The sequence below is a fragment of the Mustela lutreola genome, chromosome 7 (assembly GCF_030435805.1).
Source record: "Mustela lutreola isolate mMusLut2 chromosome 7, mMusLut2.pri, whole genome shotgun sequence".
NCBI lineage: Eukaryota > Metazoa > Chordata > Mammalia > Carnivora > Mustelidae > Mustela > Mustela lutreola.
The window spans coordinates 45,025,959-45,047,716 of NC_081296.1; the positions used below are offsets into that span (position 1 = coordinate 45,025,959).

The 21,758-nt window shown below is 45.1% G+C and overlaps 2 long non-coding RNA genes and 1 pseudogene across 5 annotated transcripts in view; 2 read left to right on the forward strand and 1 right to left on the reverse strand.

The window, feature by feature from the left end:
• LOC131835857 (uncharacterized) overlaps window positions 1-21,758 on the reverse strand; it is a 253,951-nt gene that overhangs the window by 57,775 nt on the left and 174,418 nt on the right. The gene's annotated exons all lie outside the window — the stretch shown is intronic.
• The window catches only part of LOC131835855 (uncharacterized), a 35,337-nt gene that overhangs the window by 12,412 nt on the left and 1,167 nt on the right, over window positions 1-21,758 (forward strand). For 2 of the 4 annotated variants that reach the window (XR_009355386.1, XR_009355387.1), the window contains 2 exons: window positions 384-560; window positions 17,922-18,024. This is a non-coding gene — a long non-coding RNA (uncharacterized LOC131835855). Of the gene's footprint in view, window positions 1-383; window positions 561-6,381; window positions 6,462-6,766; window positions 6,863-17,921; window positions 18,025-21,758 lie in introns of those variants that run through there. The other 2 variants (XR_009355385.1, XR_009355388.1) reach the window with 2 other exon arrangements.
• Window positions 20,765-20,837, forward strand: LOC131837341 (U4 spliceosomal RNA; annotated as a pseudogene).

Sequence of the window (21,758 nt, forward strand, 5' to 3'; positions counted from 1 at the left end):
GGCCGTGAGAACATCTGGTTTCCTGCCTTTGTGTACGGACTAGAAGGCCCTCCCTTCTCTGTCTTTCTAACTCTCTGGGGTTGAAGGCACACCACCCCTCTCTGGTGCAGAGCCCACCGCTCTGATGCGGCTGTGTCCTCCCTGACTGCCCCTCCCCCACCCTGAAGGCTCTCTCTCATTCCATGAGCCTCTGCTCCTCTCCCTGGCCACAGCCGGTCTGACTAGCGGACACTTCCCAGTCTTCCATGGCCTGCTACAGAAGCCCCTGGGGGCTGGAAGGTATGGAATGAAGAAAGGAGACCCTTCCAGAGAGGGGCAGAGAAAGAGAGGTTTGGGTGGGGGGGGGGGTACTCCTGACAGTATCCTGGTTCCTGTTCCTGCAGGGCCATCTTGCAGCAAACCTTCCCCCTGCTGAATGAAGCCCATTGCCGGGGCCTCTGGTCCTGCCAAGGAAAGAGCTGGTTTACATCTCCCTGACTGGACCCCGAGCACCTGGAGGACAGAGACTGTGTCTCATTTGGCATTTATTGTGTGCAGCACACGGCACAGGAACACGACAGGTGAGCTGGGGGAACTCCAAGGACCAGCCTGCCTGCCTTGAGCATAGAGCATGTCTGAGCTTTCCTGTGAACTGAGCACAGCCCAAGCCTGTGTAGGGACTCACACCCAGGAGGAGGGCTGTCCTCACCAAGATGAGAGTAGCAAGTGTCGGGCAAGAGTGTGGAGGATGGGGGCCCTCATACTTTGGTGGGAAGGTGAGATGGGGCAGTGGGGCTCAATCCGAGCACCTTGAGATCATGACCTGAGCCCAAGGCAGACACTTAACCCACTGAGCCACCCAGACACCCCCTGTCTGTATTTTTTCGAACTGAGCTATAATTCCCATACTATAAAATTCACTATTTTAAAGTGTACAACTCAGTGGGGTCTCTTTTTAATCTATTTACAAGTTTGTGCAACCATCATCTCTAATTCCAGAACATGTTCACCAGCCACAAAAGAAACCCCGCTCCCACTAGCAGTCCCTCCATCTTCCCCCGAGCTGTCCCCAGGCCCAGGCAAACATTCATCCATTTTCTGTCTTGCTGGATTTTCCTCATCTGGACATTCCATATCAGTGGAATTATTTGTGGTCTTCTGTGACCAGCTCATTCATTTAGCATAGGTTTAAAAGCTTCGTCTGTGTTGTAGCTTTTTTTTTTCTTAATCAGATAGAGTGAGGAATTTTTTTTTTTAACGATTTTATTTATTTGACAGAGAGAGAGAAAGAGAGGGATCACAAGTAGGCAGAGGCAGGCAGAGAGAAGGGGAAGCAGGCTTCCTGCTGAGCAGAGGGCCTGATGCGGGGCCCGATCCCAGGACCCTGAGATCATGACCTGAGCCAAAGGCAGAGGCTTAACCCACTGAGCCACCCAGGCACCCCTACGTTGTATATTTTATCAATACTTCATTCCTTTTTAGTCTCAAGCAATAAACCATTGTATGGACGGACTGCTTTCGGTTTATCCAGCCTTCAGTTGATGGACATTTGGGTTGTCTCCACTTTTGGGCTTTAAGGAATAATGGTGCTGTGCCCATTCACGTACAAGTTTTGGTGTGAGCATGTTTCTGTTTTTCTTGGACATGTACTTAGCAGAAGCTCGTAGTTTGATGTCCTGCTGATGGGTTTTTGCCTTTATTGCTTATGATTTTGGTGTCATGTCTAAAAAAAGTTATTACCAAGACCAATCTCAAGGTGCTTCTTCCCTGTTTTCTTCTAGGAGTTTTATGGCTTCAGATCTTCTGTTTAAGCTTAATCCATTTTGAGTTAGCTTTTGTGAGTGGTGTAGAAGAGGGGTTCTGTTTCATTCTTCTGCATGTGGTTATCCAGTCTCCTTATATGATTTATTAAGGAGACCTTTTCCCCATTGAGGATTCTTGGCTCCCTTATCAAATATTAGTTGACCACACACACACACACACACACACACATACACCCATACCCATATATATACAGGTTTATTTCTGGGCTCTCAATTCTACCTCCATTGATCCCTATGTCTGTTTTTCCACCGGTACCATACTGTTTTGTCTACTCTAGCTTTATAATACAGTTTGCATGTGCTTCCATGCAAAGTTTAGGATTTTTTCTTCTATTTCTGTGAAAAATACCATTAGAATTTTGATAGGGATTATACTGAATCTTTCCAGATCTGATAGTAGCATTTTTTTTGGGTTGTGTTTTGGGAAAAGAGTCCTTACGTTTTAGAATGACTGAAGAATTTACGGGGGTGGAAAGTGAGCAATGAAGCCTGGGAATTATTTCCAAATCAGGAGAGAGGGAACTGGGCGGCAGTCCAGATGAAAGGAGCTTGGCCAAAAGTAGACCATTGTGGGAGCGGGGGGACAGGCATGGGGAGCGGGGCTTGTTTTGTTCCTACCTTTGTGTGTTGGAAATTGTCCATCTTGCCATGTTCGTTTATTTTTAAAGTAACCATGAAAGGGGACATTGGAAGAGAAACATCACAGGTAAAGCAGTGGTCGAGGTGGCTGTCAGGCCTGCCATGGTCAGCAGTAGACTGGACCCCACAGGCTCGCTCCCACCCCTTTGCTGGCTGCTGCTGCCCAGGGGGCACCTCCCGGGCCTCTCTGCCTCCTGTCCTGTGGGCGCGTCCCAGGAGGGAGTGATCTCAGTGGCCTTGACCATCCAAGCCTGGCTTCACCGCCATTTCCATGGGGACCAAGGTAGGAAGAGGGGCCGATCCCATGTGGCCAGGCTCTCGGGCGTCCTGTCACCAGAGCCCTTGAGTAAGCAAGGAGCTGCGGTGAGAGAAGCAGCGTGGAAAAGCTCACCGCAGGGTAGGAAAGGGAGACCGGATTTCTGGATCAGAGGTTGGGGAAAGTCCTGACCAAAGGAATAAACTGAAGGAAAGCAACAGATAAACCAGGCAAATCATCTTTGAATGCAGAGCTTAATGAAAATTAAAAGGCCCCGCAGGGAGGAGGTGTGCTTCTCCTTTGCTCAAAGAGGAGCCACTTTGGAAACGGCTGGTGCCCCAGGAAGAGCTCATCGGTAGACCTGGCTGTTTAAGAACAGGGAGATGTTTCCCAAGGAGGCACCATCACGTGCAGTGTGGGGTTCCCAAGTTCCCCCTTAAAAATTTATTTATCCATTTAAAAAAATTTTTTTTTAAGATTTTATTTATTTATTTGACAGACAGAAATCACAAGTAGGCAGAGAGGCAGGCAGAGAGAGAGGAAGAAGCAGGCTCCCCGCTGAGCAGAGAGCCTGATGTGGGGCTGGATCCCAGGACCCTGAGATCATGACCTGAGCTGAAGGCAGAGGTTTAACCCACTGAGCCACCTAGGTTCCTATTCATCCATTTTAAATGTTGAGCGTTTGCCCCTAAAGTCCCTAAGACCATTATAAAGTTTTGGCAAGAGCGACAACACTGGAGTTACGCTTCCAGCCAGCAAGAGGGGGGCCGTAGCCCTTGGGGATGGTGAGGAGGATCCGAATACGGGTCAGGGGCAGGAGCAACCTCTCTGTCCTTTTTCCTCATCTCTGAAGGAAAATTCTTCAGTGTGCTTTCAAGCAATTGCCAAATTAGCCTGGAAGGGGGCCACAGGAATTAGGAGGGAATGTTAGGAGCCAGGCCAAACCTGTCCCAGACAGATGTGAATGTGCGGAGGGTGTGATGGGCTGAGCTGGTCATCACCCTCCAGGTCCTTGGGATGCCTCCAGGTGTCCCTCCCCACCCAACCGTCTCCTCGGACTCCTCCCTGACTGTTTCCTCACTTCCAAGTTTGTCAAAACTGCAGGGTCACGTTGGCTCTTATCTTTATTTTTATTTTTGAGGTTCCAAACACAGTGTTCCTCAAGAGACCTTTTCCACCAGGCTTGTCTTCCTGAAACCAGTATCCAGAATGCAAACACCAGATCTATTCAGCAGGTTCAAAAAACAGGTCTCTGATGGCTTCCTCATTTCAGGAAACATTGAATTAATTATTTCCACTCAGGAAAATACAGTGTTGGAACCCTTTCCTGCTTCTAGTCCCCAAGTGAACACCGGGAAGAAGCCAACGAAAAGCATTCTCAGTGCATACAGATCAAAAGAGGAAAGGAACTCATTTTCCCTAGAATGAAGTTTTGATAATTAAAATAATAAAGTATATGGGTTTCCTCAACTCCCTCCTATCCACTCCAATGGCCAGCCATGCACCCACTTCCCATTTGCCTCTTAAGCGTGAACTATTCTGCATCAGTTATCTATCACACAATAATGCCGTGTAACAAAACATCTCTGATTTTAGCAGCTAAAACAATAGCCATTTATTGTTGCTCCTATGACTATGGGTTGGATAAATGGTTCTGGTGATTTGGGTCAAGCTTGGCTGATCTCACCTGGACTTATTCTGTGGCCAGCTGATTGGTTCCAGAGCTAGAACTAATGGATTTGGCATGGCCTTGAGCAGGATGAGTTGGCTCTATTCCACAGACTAGCCCACGGTGGTCCTCTTTTCCTCCAGTAGGCTGGTCCTGGCTTGTCTTCATGATTGAGGCAGGGGTCCTAGGCAAAGAACAGACACATTCAAGGCTTCCTGACCTGGACTCTAAATGGCACATCACTACTTCTGCTACATGCTGTTGGCCCAAGCAAATCACAGGGCTAGCTCTGATTCAAGGGGCGAGAAATCATATCTACCTCTTAATGGGAGGAATTGCAAAGTCATGAAGCCAAGGGGTGGGTACAGGGAGGCCATTAATTATGGCCTTGAATACCATCCATCTATTGGAAATGCCAATTTCTTTTCATTGTAGACTTCGTCCAATTTCACACAGTAGTCAAACTCTTACAGATTCAACTTCCAGGTTCTTCATTCCTAGGGGACTGGGAAAGCAGAGCATGCCAACCTTCTATAATCCTTCTTCCCGTGACAAACATTTCCAGAGCACTGGCTCTGCCAGGTTCCTTGCTCAGTAGGTCCTGGGGAAACAGAGGAAAATGACAGCTCCTTGACCTTGATGTGCTCAGCTCAGCAGGAAAAGGGGGCCGTGGACAGTGAGAGCAGGTGAGAAGCAGCCACTCAGTTCCTGCAGGAATCCCTGGGGAAGTAATAGTTGGTTTTGAGAGGTGAGTTAGAGTTTTCCAGAAAGAGAAGGAAGACCGTTTATTCCAGAAGCCTCGAGGATGAAGAGATGACTGTGTTTCGGGACTATGAGCTGCTGGCAGGGAACGGCAGGTCCCACGGGGTGAAGGGACTCTTCTGTCGAGTGTAGACCTTTATTGTGAAGGGTAGGCAAAGCCAGCAGGGTGTGTGTGTGTTTAAACTGCACTCTCTGGGGGGGGGGCGGCACACAACAGGACAGCTGAAGACAGGGAAACCAGCTGGGAGACTATTTCATTTTAAGTCCTTTTAGGTTGCAGATTCTCTGACAGTCCACCTGAAATGCGGAGAGTCTCGGAGCAGCTAGCCAGTCTACGGTGGGGGCAGGGCTGGGAGCTTTGTCCTTCTCCTCTCTTGACTGACTTCGTAACAGGTTAGCTTTTAAACGTCCAGTTCATTCCAGACACTACGCCTCTGGCCCTGAGAAAGAACTGGACCTCCCTGACCCTGCATACCATTTCCACTTTCTGGGAAACACACCCCGTGTGTGCTTTGGTGAGGGAGGAATGCGCAGATCCTTTCTGTCTCAAGCCTCCCGTCCGCAGTCCCTTATTTATGCGCAAACACTCCAGCCTGCGACAAGCCCCAGGTACCATGTCCAGCCCTCCTGAGCCTTTCTGATTCCAGCCCTTCTCTTGCTAACCGGGTTGTCACGGTCTCATGGGAAGTGGGGCAGGCAGGAAAATGGTTCCTCAAAGATGTTTTTTCCCCAGAACCTATGAATGTGTTGTAACATGGCAAAGAGGAGCTAAGGTTCCTAATCAGCTGACCTGAAGACGGGGAAGTTACCCTAGATTAGCAGGCCATCCCCAGGGTCCTTCAAAGCAGAAGAGGGGCACAGAAGGAGGGCGGAGGAAGGCAGTATGAGAGGATCCCTGCCGGGCATCACTGGCTTACAAGAAGGAAGGGAGGGCCGTGACCCAGGAACGTGGGTGGCCTCTGGAATCTGAAAAAGTGAAGGAAATAGATTCTCCCCTGGAACTTCCAGAAAGGACCACAGCCCTGGCAACCCTCTGATTCTGGCCCCAGTGAGACCCACATTGAACTTGTGGAACCACAGAACTATGAAATAGTAAGTTGGTGTTATTTTAAGCCACCAACGTGTGGTGGTTTGTTACAGCACAATAGGAAACCAATCCAGAGGTGTGAGAGGACAGTGACCTCCGTGGTGACAGGGTGTCCGCTATACCCCCATCACCTATGTGATGTCATATGCTCAGGGCTCAGGAAGTGCTTTGAGAATGGACAGGGCTGACTAGATGAAGGAGTTGACATCTGGTGTCTCTAGGCCCCGTCTGGCTGTGTGATCATGGGTGAGTCCCCTTACCTTCCAGTGACTCAATTTCCATGTCTCTGACGTAAGGATGTCAGGCTTCATGCCCTCCAACATTTGGGTGATTTTGAGTTGATTCGTGAATAGGTCCCTTAACTTCTTTTTCTCTCCCAGTAGCCACCAGAGGGTAAGTCTCTCTCTTCCAACTGGTCACACCCAGAAAGTCTAATACCGCCAATCTCAAATGCCAAGGTCATTAGTTAGTGAGCGCCTGAAGCCTTTGTCAACTCTGTTCTCATCACCCTCTCTGGGGCCCCCTTTTTTTCATGGGTCCCCTGTCTGCAGGTTCAATTTGGGAGTCATGGTAGATAGACACGGCTGCCTGGGTCCACCTCATCCTCCAAACTCTGGGGCAGCCCCTGGCCCACTGTCGGCGATGAGGTATGTGGCAGGGACTCCTACATCACAATTTTGCTTAGGGTCAGAGCTAGGACATCCCCCCGGCCCATGACGATATTTTTAGTAGAGCTTTGAATTTGAATCTTGCATTTCCTTTGACCAGTGTGTGGCTTCTGGGTCAGCTTTTTTTTTCTTTTCTTTTTTTTTAAAGATTTTATTTATTTATTTGACAGAGAGAGAGCATGAGTAGGCAGAGCAGCAGGCAGGGGGAGTGGGAGAAGCAGGTTCTCCGCTGAGCAGGGAGCCTGATGTGGGGTTCCGTCCTAGGACCCTGAGATCATGACCTGAGCTGAAAGCGGACGCTTACCTGACTGAGCCACCCGGCGCCCATGGGTCCACTTTCTCTATACAGTGTTAGAGGACAACTACCATATCCACGGGAAGAAAATAAAGCTCTGTGTTCTCATCACTAGAAGGACTGTGTCACAAATATAGGAAGATACTCACGGTACCATCTGTTTTTCTAATCCTTCTACCTTTGTTTTCAGAGAGTAGTGATATATCCAAATGCAGATTCAACTTAGAGGATTTTTTTTTCATTTAGTAAAGAACTGAACCAAATTATTGCAGCCTGCCTCCGCGTGATGCTCACACGGTTTATGTTGTTTTAAAGTTAGAGATGTTTGTCTTAGAGCGGAAGTTCCCTGTCTTGGCCACCTATTAGAATCACTCAGAGTGGCAGAGAACCACTGCCTTAGATGGCAGTAATTCCTCTTGTCCTTCACCTGTTGTTTACAAAAGCAAGTGTACTTAGTGGTGACTCGGAAGAGCCACAGTGTCCCTGGGCCCTTGACTATCACATGAGAAGATGCTTTGTCCTAACTCACCCTGGATTCTACCTTACTACCAAATAACACTTTCAGAAAGTCCTGGGAGCGGGGTGCCTGGGTGGCTCAGTGGGTTAAAGCTTCTGCCTTTGGCTCAGGTCATGGTCTCAGGGTCCTGGGATCGAGCCCCACATTGGGCTCTCTGCTCAGTGGGGAGCCTGCTTCCTTCTCTCTCTCTGCCTGCCTCTCTGCCTACTTGTGATCTCTCTGTCAAATAAATAAAAATAAAATAAAATAAAAAAGTCCTGGGATCTCAGCCCTAGGCCTTCCGGCCAGCTCAGCATCCAGAATCCTCTGGAAGTGCACAGGTGAGACTCTTACAGACTCCCTCAGCGGTGTCTCTTCCGTGAGCCCAAAGGGACAGACCCAGTGCCTGCAGGGATCGCTCGGGCCCTGGTCCAGGAAAGCTGCTCTCTCCAGCCCACCTCCCCGCTTTCTCCCTGACTCCTCATGTTTTGCTCACAACTTTTCAGCCCTGGTATATGTGTGAGGTACAATATGCAGCTGCCTCCTTCCTGGGTCCCCACTTGCCCCATGGACCAAGCCTTTGGAGCCTACCCTCAGCCCAGCCACTGGTGCTGCCTTTAAACGAACCTGATGCTCTTCACCCACTGATCCAGGAAGACTGGTACCTGTAGAAGTGGCTGTGAGGTCCAGGGTGGGGTTACATGACGGCCTGACGATTCCAGGCACCTAAGTTTTCTCTGGACCAGCATTGACCAATGGAGTCAGGCTCCTGGGAACGAGGGCTTCCAGGTCACATCTGGAACATGGGAACATGCTTGGATCATTCAGCCAACAAATGCAACTCACTGGTAGCGATTGTTAATTACCTCAAGGGCTCCTGAACATAGGCATTGGATCCACAGCCTAGGATTTAAGGGGAAGGAGTCAGGAATCTGGTCTGTGGTGCTGACGCCTGAGCAGGGAGGGGACCCCAGTAGGCCCTGCGGCACCCAGTGAGGTTCCTGCCCCCTTGGCCTCACAGCACCCATTCCCCCTGCAGGCTACACATGGCTTCTGGCGTCAAGCAGAAGTCAGCATCCGCTGGTGTGTCTCCTTCTGAGAGCAGGTCTGACTCCCCTCACCTGCTCTGCTGCCACGGCTGAGAGGGAATCCAGTCACACAGCACATCTCTTTCCTGAGTGAAACCCCGTTGGCTAATGGTTTACAACCCAAAGGAAGAGATATTCCTCTTTCAAAGAAGAGTGAAACATCCCTCCTTCCAAAGAGCTGCTAAGAGCCAGCTGCTAATGGGGAGGGGGCACTTAAAATTCAGGGACACCAGTTCCCATAGCAACCTCGGGGAACTCCCACAGCCTGCTGCTGACACACACTGCTTTAGCAAGGAGTTTTAAGAGAATCACATATTTCTAAAACTAGTTTTTTTTGTTTTTTGTTTTTTTAAGATTTTATTTATTTCTTTGACAGACAGAGATCACAAGTAAGCAGAGAGGCAGGCGGGAGGCTGGGGGAAGCATGATCCTTGCCAAGCAGAGAGCCCAATGTGGGGCTCGATCCCAGGACACTGGGATCATGACCTAAGCCGAAGGCAGAGGCTTAACCCACTGAGCCACCCAGGTGCCCCTAAACATAGTTTTTATATAGCTGTCCAGGGGTTCCTCAGCTTAGTCACTTTGATGAGAAAGTTGTGTAACTACTCTGATGTGACTCCCAGTAGTGGGGAGTGGAAGGACACGGGCATAGAAGTAGCCAGACTGCATCCCATGACACAGGGACATCCTAGGCTTTGCGTTGTATTCAAAAACCTTGGACACGCTTCCATGTACTGCGCCATTTTGGTAATCTTGCCAAGAATCACAGAAGCCATAGATGCGTGATGTCAACATTGGTACGAGCCCTCTGACAGCCTGATTTGCACAGAAAACCCACATCTTTACTTAGCTCCTCTAATCTGCCACCTCAGAGCCTTCTGAGGAGGAAGAAAAAACCAAGAACTCTTTTTCCTCTTTCTTGGGCACTGCAGTGGGGAATGAGTCAGTTTCTCTCCAGGTCCTTTTCTGGGAGGACAGGATGTTTGGTCCACTAGAGTGGATTCTCCAGGTACAAGGGCTTCTTGGGAAAAAAAAAAAAAAAAAAGGACTGGGATTTCCCTTGAAAAAGGGAAAATAGAAAATAAGCTAGGAGAGCTTGTGGTGCCAGAAAGTAAGGAAGTCCTTGAAACACGGTTGGGGACATGTGACGAGATCCCAGGAGCCCACTTAAAAGGGCTCTCAAGAGCCAAGTCTGGGGAATTTGAGCAGCAAAATAAATAACTGTGACAATAGATCATGACCCAAAGAGGAAAATGAACATATTTTGTGAAGTGAAAGAAGCCAGATCCCCAAAGCTAGCTATCTTCAAGCTATTACATGAATCCATTCATTGGACCTTCTTGAAAAGGCAAAACTATGGAGATGGAAAACAGATCGGTAGTTTACAGAAAAGGGGGGGGGGTTGTGTGGGGAGGGGCTAATTACAAAGGGGCAGCTGAGGGAATGCTTTTGCTGAGGGATGCAACTGTTTTTTTTTTTTTTTTTTTTAAAGATTTTATTTATTTATTTGACAGAGAGAGATCACAAGTAGGCATAGAGGCAGGCAGAGAGAGAGGAAGGGAAGCAGGCTCCCTGCTGAGCAGAGAGCCCGATGCGGGACTCAATCCCAGGACCCTGAGATCGTAACCCGAGCCGAAGGCAGCGGCTTAACACACTGAGCCACCCAGGCGCCCCGGGATGCAACTGTTTGTTTCATGACTGTGGTCATAGATATGGCTCTAGACATTTGTCAAGTCTCATAAGACTACAAAGCACATAGAGTGAGTTTCACTGTATATAAATTTTTTTTTAAAAATTAAGCAGGATGTGTGTTCCCCAAATAGAACACAGGTTGTTACAAATGAACCCAGTACAGATGAATAATACAATCACACTGATAGGTGGGGGTAGAAAAGAACTAACCCCAAAACCTTTAGGAAATAGGAATTTGACTAGATACTGTCAGGCTAAAGAAAAAGATTCTATTTCAAGACAGTACTCTTAGTTAATTTCTCACAGGAAAGTAAGTTAGCAATTCTGAAACTACTTTATGTAGAGACTAGGGCTGAACAAATGAGTAAATATGTTGTAGATGTTGAGAGCCAATTTTCTCACTGGCAGAGAAAGAAATTACATATAAGAGAGGGGGGAGGCTAGAATGAGACTATAGTGTTGGGTTGGAATCTGAGACACCAGTATGAAGGTATAAAGGCAAGGAAGACTGAGGAGCCATCGTAGAGCAGAAGAAGCTAAGGAAACAACAATGCAGTGCAGTGGGGTATCCTGAAGGATCCTGGAGATGAGAAAGGAATTAGATGATTAGAGAGACAAATGGTGAGCGTTTAGTAAGACCTGTAGATTATATAGTAATGTTGTACCTGTGTTAATTCCTGGTTTTTATAATTGTATTTTGGCCCATATAAGACGTTAATGTTTGGGAAATTAAAAAGATTTTATATTTCAGGACGCCTGGGTGGCTCAGTTGGTTAAGCAGCTGCCTTCGGCTCAGGTCATGATCCCAGCGTCCTGGGATGGAGTCCCACATCGGGCTCCTTGCTCGGCAGGGAGCCTGCTTCTCCCTCTGCCTCTGCTGCCACTCTGTCTGCCTGTGCTCGCTCTCTCCGGCCCCACCTCTGATAAATAAATAAAATCTTAAAAAAAAAAAAGATTTTATATTTATTTGAGAGAAAGAAAAAATGAGATGGGGAGGAACAGAAGGAGAGGGAGAAGCAGACACCCTGCTGAGCAGGGAACTCAACATGGGGCTCCATTCCAGGACCCTAAGATCAGGGCCTGAGCTGAAGGCAGCCACTTAACTGACTGAGCCACTCAGGCGCCCCTAACATTCAGGAGATTTGAGGGAAGGATTATGGCAATTCTTTTTTGTCCCCTGGTTTATTGAGATATGATTGACATATAACATTGTGTAAGTTTAAGGTGTCACAATGTGATAATCTGATATACTGCTAGGTTACAAAATGAGTACCACAATAGGGTTAGTTATCATCCCAACCATGTTACGTAATTACCTTTTGGTTTTTTTTTTGTAGGGAGACATTTAAGATTTACTTTGAGCAGCTTTCAAGTATATAGTTCAATATTGTTATTTATAATCACAATGCTCTACATTAGATCCCAGAACTTAATCATCTTCTAACTGGAAATTTACACCCTCTAACCAATAGTTCCTCATTTCCCAGCCCCTAGAAACCACCGTTCTATTGTTTCTCTTAGCTCAGTTTTTTTTTTATTCCACATTTAAGCGAGACCATATAGTATCTTTCTGATTTATTTCACTTAGCATAATGTCCTCAAGTTCCGACCATATTTTCACAAGTGGCAGGATTTCCTTCTTTCTCATGGCTGATAATATTCCAGTGTGTGTGTGTGTGTATCTCACATCTTCTTTACCCGTTCATCTATCAGTGGACACTTAAATTGTTTCCAGATCTTGGCTATCGTAAGTAATGCTGCAGTGAATGTGGGAGTGCAGATATTTTGTTAAGATCCTGATTTCGTTTCCTTTGGATATATATCTAGAAGTGGGATCGCCAGATCATATGGGAGGCTTTCACCTTTCCACATAAACTTTAGAATTAGTTTGTCTATACACACAAAATAGTTTGCTGGGATTTTGTTTGGAATTGCATTGAATCTCTAGACTAGGTTGGGAAGAATTGGCAATTTAACAATATTGAGTCTTCTAATCTGTAAACACAGAATATCTCTCATTTATTTAGATATTTTTCCTTTCATTGGTTTTGAGGTTGGCTGCAAATGGATACTAAAGATAGTTCATTAGGTTTATATGTAAGTGCTCCTTTTTTGGGGTGGGGTTGCTAGTATAAACGGTACTGGGCTTTTAATTTCCAATTCCAATTGTTTGTTGCTGGTTTATAAGAAAGCAATTAACTAAACTATATTAACCTTACATCCTATGACCTTGCTATAATTGCTTATTTTCGGGAGTTTTGTTATCAGTTCTTTGGGATTATCTACAAAGGCAGTTGCTTTTTCCTTCCCAGTCTCTCTGTCTTCTTTACTTCATTTTCTTCCCCAATTGCTCTGGCCAGAACTTCTAGTATAATGTTGTCTAAGAGTGGTGAGAAGTGACATCCTAGCCTTGTTCTTGATCTCCAGGAGAAAGCATTCAGTTTCTCACTGAGTATGATGATCTTAGCTGTAGGCGTTTTATATATATTCTTCTTTTTTTAAGATTTTTTAAGATTTCATTTTTTTATTTTTAAGATTTTATTTGACAGACAGAGATCACAAGTAGGCAGAGAGGCAGGCAGAGAGAGAGAGGAAGGGAAGCAGGCTCCCTGCTGAGCAGAGAGCCCGATGCAGGGCTCAATCCCAGGACTCTGAGACCATGACCTGAGCCAAAGGCAGAGGCCCAACCCACTGAGCCACCCAGGCGCCCCTTATATATATTCTTTATCAAGTTCAGACAATTGCTATTTCCAGTTCGCTTAGAGTTTTTAATCATGAATGGACATTGAATTTCATCAAATGCTTTTTTTCCCCTAAATAGTTGTCATGATTATGATTTTCTTCTTTAGCTTGCTTATGTGGTAAATTAGACTGATTTTTAAATGTTGAACTAGCCTTAGGTATCTGAAATAACTCACACTTTTAATTTTTTTAATACAATGCTGAATTGATTTGCTAATACTTTGTTGAACCTTTTTCATATTCATGAGAGTTATTGGTCTATTATTTTCCTTTCTTGGAATCTTTATCTTGTTTTGTATTAGAGTATGCTGGCCTCATAGAATGAGTCAGAAAGTAACTCTCTGCTTCTTTTTTCTGGGCCCTAATTTTAAAAATTGCTCTTATCACTTGAATTGTCAATATTTATGTAGATGTCCAACATGTTTTTACTGTTGCCTTGTTCAGTATTTATTGATTTTTTTAAAAAGATTTTATTTATTTATTTGACAGAGACACAGCCAGAGAGGGAATACAAGCAGGGGGAGTGAGGGAGGGAGAAATGGGCTTCCTGCTGAGTGCGGAGCCCGATGTGGGACTTAACTCCAGGATCCCAGGATCATGACCTGAGCTGAAGGTAGACACTAAGCCACCTAGGCATCCCTTTGCTTAGTATTTCTTTGCTTACTGTCTCTCTCTTTTTTTTTAAAGATTTTATTTGTTTATTTGACAGAGATCACAAGTAGGCGGAGAGGCAGGCAGAGAGAGAGAGAGGAAAGCAGGCTCCCTGCCGAGCAGAGAGCCCGATGCAGGGCTCGATCCCAGGACCCTGAGATCATGACCTGAGCTGAAGGCAGAGGCTTTAACCCACTGAGTCACCCAGGCACACCTCTTTGCTTACTTTTTCATCTGTTATTCCATTTCTTCATTAAATGTACATTATTTCTCATAGCAAGGATTGGTATGAAGTAAAATCACTTAGTCTTGATTTATTAAATGTATTTAATCGTTGCTCTTTTTTTTTTTTTTTTTTTTTTTTTTGGTGGTGGGGGTGGAGAGAACATGAGTCCAAGCAGGCAGAGGGACAGAGAATCCTAAGCAGGATCCATGCTCAGTGTGAAGCCTGATGCAGGGCTTGATCCCTTGACCCTGAGATCATGACCCATGGTGAAATCAAAAGTCAGATGCTTCACCAACTGCACCACCCAAATGCTCCTTCACCTCTGTTCTTGAATAACAAGCCTGAGTATAGAATTCTCATTTATGAAATTTGCTGTGATTTTCCCTCAGCCTAGTCATCATTATTATTCCATTATTTTTTGGTATCTGTCATTGCTGCAAAAATGTCTATTGTTAATATGAATAGTCTTTTCTTACTAGTAATTTTTAACATTTTCCCTTTATCCCTGATGTTCTCAATTAATGGGACCTTTTAAACCTGAGGACTCAGGGCACCTGGGTGGCTCTGTTGTTAAGTGTCTGCCTTCGGCTCAGGTCATGACCCCAGGGTCTTGGGATTGAGCCCCGCATCAGGCACCCTGTTCAACAGGGTGCCTGCTTCTCTCTCTCTCTCCCAGGCCCCCTTATTGTGTTCCCTCTCTCACTATGTCTCTCTCTATCAAATAAATAAATAAAATCTTAAAAACAAAACAAAACAAAAAACCCGAGGACTAATGTCTTTCCTCAGTTTGGGATATCCTTAGGCATTTTATCCTTGCATATCCCTTATTTTCCCTGTTCATTTGTGAAACTTTTTTTTTTTTTTTTTTTTAAGATAGATTATTTATTTATTTATTTGAGAGAGAGAGAGCAAGAGAGCAAGTTACAGGAGGGGCAGAGGGAGAGAAAATCTCAAGCAGATTTCCTTCCAATCATGGAGGCTGACATGGGGCTCAATCTCAGATCATGAAATGAGCTGAAATCAAAAGTCAGATGGCGCCCTCTTATCTGGAACTCTTATCTGGAATTGGAGATCTCACCTTTTTTTTTCATTATTTTCTATCTCTACTTCTGTAATCTGAGTCCTGGGTGATTGCCTCAGCTGTATTTTATAATTCATTTGCTGTACTTTTTAGCTGTGTCCAAACTGATAATTATCCCTCTCTTTAAATTTTTAGTTAAATGATTATTTTTCCTTTTCAATATTATTATTATTTTTTAAAAATTTATTTATTTGAGAGACAGATCAGAAGTAGGCAGAGAGGCAGGCAGAGAGAGAGAGAGGAGGAAGCAGGCTCCCCACTGAGCAGAGAGCCCGATTCGGGGCTCGATCTCAGGACCCTGGGATCATGACCTGAGCCAAAAGCAGAGGCTTTAACCCACTGAGCCACCCAGGTGCCCCTCAATATTATTTTTTTTTAAAGATTTTATTTGCTTATTTGACAGAGATCACAAGTAGGCAGAGAGTCAGGCTCCCTGCCGAGCAGAGAGCCTGACATGGCGCTCCATCCCAGGACCCTGGGATCATAACCTGAGCCGAAGGCAGAGGCTTGATCCCCTGAGCCATCCAGGCGCCCCTCAATATTTTTTTGTTAGTGATTTTCAATACCTGCCTGTTTTTTTTTTTTTTTTAAAGATTTTATTTATTTATTTGACACAGAGAGAGAGAGAGAGATCACAAGTAGGCAGAGAGGCAGGCAGAGAAGAAGGGAAGCAGGCTCCCTGCTGAGCAGAGAGCACCATGTGGGGCTCGATCCCAGGACCCTGAGATCATGATCTGAGCTGAAGGCAGAGGCTATAACCCACTGAGCCACCCAGGTGCCCTAATACCTGCCCGTTTTTGTTTCACAGCTGCTTCTTTTTGATTTATGAATGCCATCCCTTCTTTTTCTCTCTGGGGATTTTAAGAATATATATATATATATTCTTACTCTATATGTTCTCTCATGGTGTTATCTACATTTCTGCCAGCATGAATCACCTCATTTGCTGGACCTGATCCAGAGTTCATAGCACTGAACTGACTCATATGTTTTGCCATTTTGTCGGAAGACTCTTCTTTCAAATGAGTTTTTCCTTCACTGTTGGGTGGTTTCCTGGTTGCACATTCTTAAAATTTGATCTTAGGGTAGTGGTCTAACATTTCTTCTCTGGGCAGAGATTAAATTCTGGAAATTGGGTGTGAGTCAGTTTTCAGTCATGCAAGTACCCTGTGTCATTCTCTTGCTGTGGGCAAGAGGTATATTTTTAGTGCTCGATCTAATAAGCAAGCTATTTTAGCCCCTATTCTTGAGCAGAAAGCATAATTTCCAGTCTTGGCTTCATACCCAAGGCTCTCAGGTTAATCTGCTCCCACCCTGAGGAGCGTGAATATGGCTCCCATTCTCAAGCAGCCATGGGAGACTGTGCCCCTGGCTCATATCTGACCTTAGCTCTCCACAAGTTCCTGGGGGCAGTCTTTTAGCTAAAGATTTTTGTTGTATGTGTTCATCTTTCCTTTATTTCTGTATCTGTAATAGAAGAGAGTGGTTTTAGTCTGTGCCATCTTGACTTGGAAGGTCTGAGTTATTTCTATAATGAAAAAATATGCATTCTTAGATAAACATGGATAAAAGAGCTGGCTCGATAGACATGTGATACACCACAATGATTAAGCACGTAATCCTTGGAGTTAGGCAGATCTGGGTTTGAATCCTAGCTCTGCTAAAATGCTAATTGTGCAGTGTTGTTGTTTTTTTAAAGATTTTATTTATTTATTTGACAGAGATCACAAGTAGGCAGAGAGGCAGGCAGAGAGAGGAGGACGCAGGCTCCCTGCTGAGCAGAGAGCCCGATGTGGGACTCGATCCCAGGACCCTGGGATCATGACCTGAGCCGAAGGCAGAGGCTTTAACCCACTGAGCCACCCAGGCACTGCCTCATTGTGCAGTCTTGAGCAAATTATATAATCTCTGGGTGCCAGTTTCCTCCCTGCACAATGGATATAACAATACTGCCTGGGCTATTATGAGGACTGAATGAGGCAATGCATTTAAAACCCTGCATAGGGACGCCTGGGTGGCTCAGTTGGTTAAGCAGCTGCCTTCGGCTCAGGTCATGATCCCAGGGTCCTGGGATCGAGTCCCGCATCGGGCTCCTTGCTCGTCAGAGAGCCTGCTTCTCCCTCTGCCTCTGTCTGCCTGTGCTCGCTCGCTCTCTCTCCCTCTGTCTCTGACAAATAAATAAAATCTTTAAAAAAAAAAAAAAAAACCCTGCATAGGGGCGCCTGGGGGGCTCAGTCGGTTGGGGTCGGCCATCTGCCCTGGGCTCATGTCATGATCCTAGGGTCCTGGGATTGAGCCCCGCATCAGGCTCCCTGCTCAGCCTGCTTCTCCCTCTCCCGCTCCCCCTGCTTGTGTTCCCTCTCTCACTCTCTCTGTCAAATGGCTGGATGAATTCCTTATACATACATACATACATACATACATACATACAAACCTTGTGTAGCCTGGCACATGGAAATTCCTCTCTCCCCTCTTCCCAGGTCCTTACCTATTGAAATGGGTGTCAGAATCAGGCAGAGGAGACGGAGTGAGCATTTCCATTGCTGGTCGAGTTGTTGGAGAACAATAGGAATATTAGGTCACGGATATCTTTCCAAAAAATGACGCCTCTTATCATCATTAATCCCATTTTCAACAGATCGTGTTACAATATCCAGGCCAATACAAAGAATTTATTACCACGTGCATGTTAATACTGCTTTGTTGCTGCCCCTCCAATAGTTCATTTGCATAAGAAACATTTTCAAAATATGCTGGTATCTTTCAGAGATTTCAGAAGACAAGTTTGTTGGTGGTGTGGATTTTTTCTCTGCCTGTGAGTGCTTTGCATGGTAAGGAGCAGGAATAAGACTGGAAGAAATCATGACTAAGTGAGCTTGAATAAGACGCTAAATGTTGAAAGGAATGTGGTGATTTTTTTCTTATCATTAGTTAATTAGCATGTAATTATAATATTTCCTAAAATAAGAGCCAGATGCAAATTTCCTCCATTGACTAGATGCTTTTACTACTCCACAACATCCTAGACATGTACTGATGCTCATGTTTTGTATTTTCATCAGTCAGACACAAGTAACCAGAAAACTCTTTTTAAAATAAATGTAAATCTTCTTCTCTCTTCCTTTTGTCAAATATAAGTAGACACACGTAGGCACATAAGCAAAACCACAAACACGACGTTTTTGTATTTTTCCCCCTCCAATCTGGACTCAGGGGCTCATTATTATTATTATTATTTAAATAGCGATGAAATCTACAAACATAAAATCCCCCATGTACACCATTTCAAGTGGGCAGTTCACTGGGATTAAGTATATCACACTGATGTGAGACGATCACCATCCATCTCCAGAAAATTTTCACCAAAACACACTGTTTCGAAAGCTATCCATTTTATTAAGTACCTCTCGTTCAAGCAGAACAGCCAAAGAAAGAAATTCAGACAGAGCGACACAGACACTGCCAGCTGCTGCGTTTCAGAAGCAGTAAAGTATCCTGCTTTGAAAAATCTCTTTCTACTTTGTCATTTCTTGCAAATCTTGCAAAATCCTGGCTTTAAGAAAACAAAATTTAAAATAGAAAACAAATATTTTGTCCCTGCTGGTATATAGCAAGCAGAGTTTATAACAAAGCAACCGTTTTATAGTCCTCCAAGCTCATTAAAACTTCATTCTTCCTGTTGTGCTCTATCTTTTGGACAGGTATATAATTAAGATAGATGGCGTGTGTGATCTTAAGAGCTCCCTTATCAGAGAATGTTCTGGCCAAATTCAGTTTGTTACATTATGTTATTGTTGTTTTTTTTTTTTTAATGTCCCTTAGTATCATACTCCTCAGCTGTCTCCATATAATCAAATGTAGGTCATTTTCATTCCTAAAAGGTTTTCAACCTTTGCTGTATCCACTAAAGAACTTTTAATTCTGAGATGTCTGAATTTTACCACAGACTGGAGAGATCTTTTTCTGGCATTAGGTGTAAGTTTTAAGGCTGTGAAACATGAATTGAACTATGTTTGTGGTCGTTATCTTTCACTTCTGTATTTTCTAAAAATTCTGTCATCCTGTGAAGATATGCCAGGCCATCTTATTACAGCATGGTATCCAGAACTCCCTCCACCTTCTTGGAGCTTAAGAATGTTCTAGAATATTATCAGGTAGGAACGGAGCATCCAGGATCAGGAGAGGGGGCTATGCAAAATCTTTGGCACGAGTGGACATCGCCTCCTGGGTGGTCACCAGACAAAGGGCTGACTGTGGAGACAGGGAAGCCTCGCCCAGGGAGCAGCAGCTGGCCTAGTCTGGGAGCCAGCATGGCGGCTCCCAAATTACTCCTTCATTCCCTTGCAGTGGTCCTCACATCTATTTTTTCTCCTTTGTTTCAGTGGTTTCTTCACATTCAACCACCACTCCCTGCCCTCAGGTAGTCTCTTCTTCTCTAGTCTGCAATAATATTTTCTATTCCTCCAGAGCAAATCCCACAGCTATGCCTCACATTTCCCAAATTTTGGTCTAGGCCTAGAGACCCCCAAGTGCAAAGGCCTTTAAAAATGAGCACTCTGAATTCCTTTCTTGTCTGCCTCCCACCACCTCACATCTCACCCTCAAGGCAACAGCCAAACAACAGGGGCTTGGAAAGGGGAGGCACAGCTACAGAGAGCAGAAAGGAAAGGGAAGTTTTTCATTAATATTTCAAAAACATCGTCCCACTGCGATGTAGAGAAGTAGATTTTGTCTGATGGACATAAAATACAGTCAGGCTCTCTACTAGGAAAATTGACCTACAGAATGGCAGTCCCTCTCTAGCCTCAAAAGATAGTCCCTTAACAATTTTTTTAGAAACAAACAAACAAACAAACAGTAAGTTGGGGTGCCTAAGTAGCTCAGTCTGTTAAGCATCTACCTTCTGCTCAGGTCATGATCCCAGCGTCGTGGGATTGAGTCCCACGTTGGGCTTGCTGCTCAGCGGAAAACCTGCTTTTCCCTCTGCTTGTGTTCTCTCTGTCAAACAAATAAAGTCTTAAAAAAAAGAAGAAGAAAGAAAGAAAACAACAAGATAATTTGTTATTGAGAAACTTAATGTCCTTACAAGGAAAATATTCTTAGAACTTTAAAAAATGTCAAAAATAGGGTGTCGGGGCCCACCCCTAGAGACTTTGATTTAATTGCCCTGGGGTGGAACTCCAAACAAAGCTAATTCTTAAAGTTCCCACGTAGTCAGTGTAGGGTGGAAACCCTCCTCCGTATATAAACAAGGCATACTCATTCATGAGACACAGCATATACACTGCCCAGGCCCACAATACTCTCAGAAATCCACAGACATAATTAATTTATTTTAAAATTAGAGGCAAAAAAAATGAACATTTAGGTGGAAGAACATGTTTTACTGTATAATATTAACATGCTTTATACTAATGCATTTGTAAAATACAATTTTAATATTTTTTTTGGAAGAAGGAACCTATGCCCAAGTGCCCAGGTACCACAGAAGACCACGTAGCCCTATAGTGAAGGAGCCAGTGTAAGAGTACATCTTTGAGTACCCTTACATATAATTATTCTGTTCACTTTAAAATATACCAGTAATTTTTAAAAAATCAGTAGTGTTTAAGCTTTGCGCAGTGGCAGTATCGTAGCCAATGAGGTTTATCCGAGGCGCGATTATTGCTAATTGAAAAAATCAGTAGTGTTTAGACTTGACCCTGGCAATAGTGATGCCTACATTGTTTTTACTACGTCCTGTCTACTTCAGGTGGTTTGTGGCGGCCTCTAAACCACTTCAGTGAGCCCAATGTAAATTTTGCTGTGTTACCCACGACAGCCTAAGAGGCATTTTTGAGGGTCTAGTCTTTTATGCCAACATTTAATGCCATGTTTGATGTGGAGCCACTGACTGGGTCCTGGTGGTTTCAGAGACAGAGTGGATCAGAGGCCTCAGAACAAGAGATGCTTTGGTCCTGAGGGAGAGGCCCAGGGTGACTCCTGTCCCCACCAGTGTAGGCTCTCTCCACTCTGGCTGTGCTGGCCCCTGACGCCCAGCTCAGTTCTTGCCTAGTCTGTCCTGCAGGCAGAGCTTCGTGAGGCTCACTTACACTTACACACGAACTTCTGCTGCCCCCTTTCCTTCTTTCCAAGCCCACATCCAAAGTTTAAAAGTCGTCATCATTTAAAAAAAAAAAAAAAAAGTCATCATCATTTGTGTTGGCACAAATTCTGGAAATCAATGTGGTGAGGGAAAGGCCTCTGGACATCCATCTCTGTGTCCTCGTCACTCATGGAAGGGTCTCAGGGCTGGGGGGGCCTGAGTTCTCGGGCACGGAGGGACGGCTCCATGCTGGGTTCTGGGGGCATGTGGTCCCCTCTGAGCCTAAAGCACACGAGGGTGAGCAGAGGTGCAGTGGGGGGCCCAGCGCCTAGATGACTTGGTCAGTTAAGTGTCTGCCTTCGGCTCAGGTCAGGATCCCAGGGTCCTGTGTGGGGCTCTCTGCTCAGCTTCTCCCTCTGCCCCTCCCTACTGCTCATGCTTGTGCTCTCTCTGTCTCTGAAATAAATACATACAATCTTTTAAAAATAAATGCATAAATAAAGCACATGGGGGAAAACT